Consider the following 3,112-nt stretch of genomic DNA (forward strand, 5'->3'; position numbering starts at 1 on the left):
TAAGGACTTATTCTAAATTTTTCACTCATCAAAGTAGAAACCTTTGGCAGATATAACAGCTGAACATACCCATGGCTTTCTTTCTACATTAGAAATCAAATATTCTTCATAAAGTTCTTCCCATATGTGTTAAATAAGTTCCCATAAATGTGTGGTACCCAAACCAGCTCGATGGGGTTTAAGTCTGGAGATTGTGCTAACCCCTGACCAACTAGGCACATACCAGAGGCTATTGCATGGCGCTACAGAATGTTGTGGTAGCCGCGGCCCAGGCAAGCCTCTTATTCTGACGTCTTAGCAGTGTCTTTCTTGCTGCAACTCGTCCTGTCAAACCTGCAGCCTGAAGTCTTCAGTTGAAACTGAGACTTGCCTGCTACGATCACTATTAAGCTGTGCTCGAAAGGGTTGGGTTGTCCTGTGAGCCGTCTATCATGCAAGCTTGTTAACTCTCAGAAACTTGTCCTCTGATTCATTTGTGGCTTTGGGTCTGCCAGACCTCTTCATGTCAGAGTTTACCCCAGTTTCCGAGTGACTTTTGATGGTGGAGAAAACTGTACTCATTGACGCCTTTCTTTGCAGTTTCTCTGTAGGAAGACATACATTTTGATGGTCCGTCTCTCTTCCATTGCGATGCCTTTTTCAACTGATGCTCACGAGAATATGGTAACACAATGTGTTCCAACACTGCTTTTATGCAGACAGAGGGGTTGGAAGTAATCCAGAAAAGTTGGAACACCTGTAGGAATTAGTAGCACCAGCTTTCAAGGCTCCATAAACCACCATTGCTGTAGAACAGCTTTAAATTGTTAACACATTTTTGTTTTCCTGAAAAAAGGCCTCTTGTATAACTCTGAAATTTACCTTATTTTTCAGTTTGGAGTAGGGGTGGTGTTGGTGTTGTTTTTGTAAACCTCTGGCGGTTCACCATTTACCTTTGTTCCATTTCAAGTTATTCATTGGACTTAAGCAACTTGAATTCCAATAAATAACTGAAATAATTGGGGTGTTCCAAAACTTTTGACCATTAATATTAAAATCACCTATTTCACATGTGATGACAATAAAGACCAACTCAGAACCATGTGACTTTATGGAATTTTGACCCTGATTAGAGTCACCACTGGTTATATGCAAATAACTATTTTTATTTTTTAATTGTCTATAGCACTAACCACTATTATTAAAACCACCAGATAAAATAAGTATCAGTTAGTTACTTTGTTTGTTTTTCTTTACTACCTACATTATACATTGAGCCTTTGAGATGTTTAGAGAAAAGCAGGAGAATAAGTAGGATATGTGTCATGTAGATGAGGAGGTATTCTCTGGCGTATTGTATTCTTATGAACTGCTACAAAAAGGTCATATTGGAAACTTTTATTTGTAGACTATTGCTGTTTGATACTTTGAATCTGTAATACACTAAAAAGGCCTATTATAATTTTTTTTTAAAGGGAAAATAAGTGGTTCACTTAATTCTCAACTTTGATGTGAACAAAATGGATTTGAAACTAATTGTGTGATAATTTATCTCATGTTAATTAAGCTTAATTATCTCCATGTCTGTCCTGTAATAGGAAAAAGTTTCATGTTTCCTCATATCGAACAAAATGTACACTAATAGAAACATGTGATAGGCCAGTATAAGTTGGGCTCTTATTATTGACCTTATGTTCAGCCTGAACAGGTGTCTGTGAAGGTCAGTCTGTCCACCATCTTCTTAAAACACATGATGTAGCATCACCGATTATGTAAAGAAAATTAAATCAGTTTTAATTTTGCTGATTTTTATTTTTTTCCACAGGTCATATGTGACAAGAAAAAATGTTTGCAATATATCAAGTCATTAAATAGAGTAACTCCTTTTGCTGTTTGTTTACTTTGTCAGTATTTCAGTATAGCACCTACTTGGTCTTAAATTCTTTTTTCCAGTGTGTCCTATGAAACTTAATTATACTGCTGAAATTAATAGGGTTAGACAAATGGCTATGTGAAGCTCTGTGTATTTCAGCTGTGCGTAACTGCCTGCTGTGTGATAAGCTACACGTGTATATTTCTCAACTTTGTTTACTTCCAGCCTGGTGGGCTGCAGTATTCATTTGCTAAGTAATGTAACTATTAACTACAAATAATCTCTTTAATGTATTAATAGTATGCATGGTGACATGTTGGGTTCAGTGGTTTCAGTATTGCAGTTAATGTTAATATTTTTAGTGATCAATTTGTCTCAAAATCGTTTCATTTAGTAAGCTTTGAACAAAACATTAGATTAATTTGTGTTTGATTAACTTTTAATAAAGTGTGATGAACTGAAGTCCTTATAAAAATTCCCCTCAGAGTGATCGGTCCTTCAAGGTCAGGTCCTCTACCAGTATCCTCTACAGCAGCGGTCCCCAACCCCTGGGTTTGGTTCCGGGCCGCAAGACTTGAGGCTCGGGCGTGATATTTATGGTTTTCAGGGTGCTTGCTTTTTATCGTTTTTTTGGTTTTTTTTAAATCGTTAACTCGTTTTCCCTGGGTTTTATTCCCGTGTGTTGTGAATAAATTTTGGGTTTTCTGGTACTGGTTTTATTTTGTTGTATTTATCCACGACACCTTAAAGGTCAGTCCGTGAAAATATTGTCAGACATAAACCGGTCCGTGGTGCAAAAAAGGGACCACTGCTCTACATCTTTGCTGTTCCTAGGACTGCGCTCTTCTGGATAGAAATCTTGGATGTTGTTTCTGCAATCTACTGGAGCCACTCGCCTAGCTTGGGGGTCACTACAAAGAGTTCTGTGATTACCACTGGCACCACTGTTAACTTCACCCTCCACATCTTCTCAAGTTCTGCTCTCAGGCCTTGGTACTTCATCAGCTTCTTGTGTTCCTTATTCCTGATTATCATCGTCATTCGGTATAGCTACATCTTTCACTGTGGCCGTCTTCCTCTACCTGTCTGCCATTACTATGTCCGGTTGATTAGCTGTCACCAGTTTGTATGTCTGTATCTGGAAGTCCCACAGAATCCTAGCTGTCATTCTCGACCACCCATGTTGAAGTTTTGATTTCCAGGCACAGATGGTTCTGTATACTACGTCAGTCACTTGGATATGGCGTGCCATGTATGCCC

The sequence above is a fragment of the Astatotilapia calliptera genome, chromosome 7 (genome assembly GCF_964374335.1).
Source record: "Astatotilapia calliptera chromosome 7, fAstCal68.1, whole genome shotgun sequence".
NCBI classification, from domain to species: Eukaryota; Metazoa; Chordata; class Actinopteri; order Cichliformes; family Cichlidae; genus Astatotilapia; species Astatotilapia calliptera.